Source organism: Pterocles gutturalis, unplaced genomic scaffold (assembly GCF_000699245.1).
Source record: "Pterocles gutturalis isolate BGI_N339 unplaced genomic scaffold, ASM69924v1 scaffold23754, whole genome shotgun sequence".
NCBI classification, from domain to species: domain Eukaryota; kingdom Metazoa; phylum Chordata; class Aves; order Pterocliformes; family Pteroclidae; genus Pterocles; species Pterocles gutturalis.
The window spans coordinates 1,049-1,477 of NW_010133928.1; positions in this window are offsets into that span (position 1 = coordinate 1,049).

Consider the following 429-nt stretch of genomic DNA (forward strand, 5'->3'; position numbering starts at 1 on the left):
TCCCTCTCCCGCATCCCGGCCCCAAAGCCCTCCCTGCTCCCATGCTCTCCAAAGCATTTACTGCCTTTGCCGTAGCATCTGCTGTACTAGGTGGTAGGGCATAGTCCATAGCGCTCAGTAACGTGTGCCCCTCTGTAAATAACCTCGGAGTGATGTGAACAGTTTGATTCAAAAAAAAAAAAAAAACACACACCAACCAAAAAACCCCCTCAAAAATGGAATAAACAGACTCTAGGGACTTGGCCAGTACCCCTCCTCTGATGTCCATTGTATATTTTTTTGATGTACTATAACTGTTGGGGAAAAAAAAAAAAAGGAAAATATTTTGATAATTGAATCTCATCGCTTTATTGTGTTACTCAGTCAATAAAAGGAACAAGTATAAACAAACCAGGGCTTTCTCCTTTCTCGTCCCTTTTTTTTTTTTTT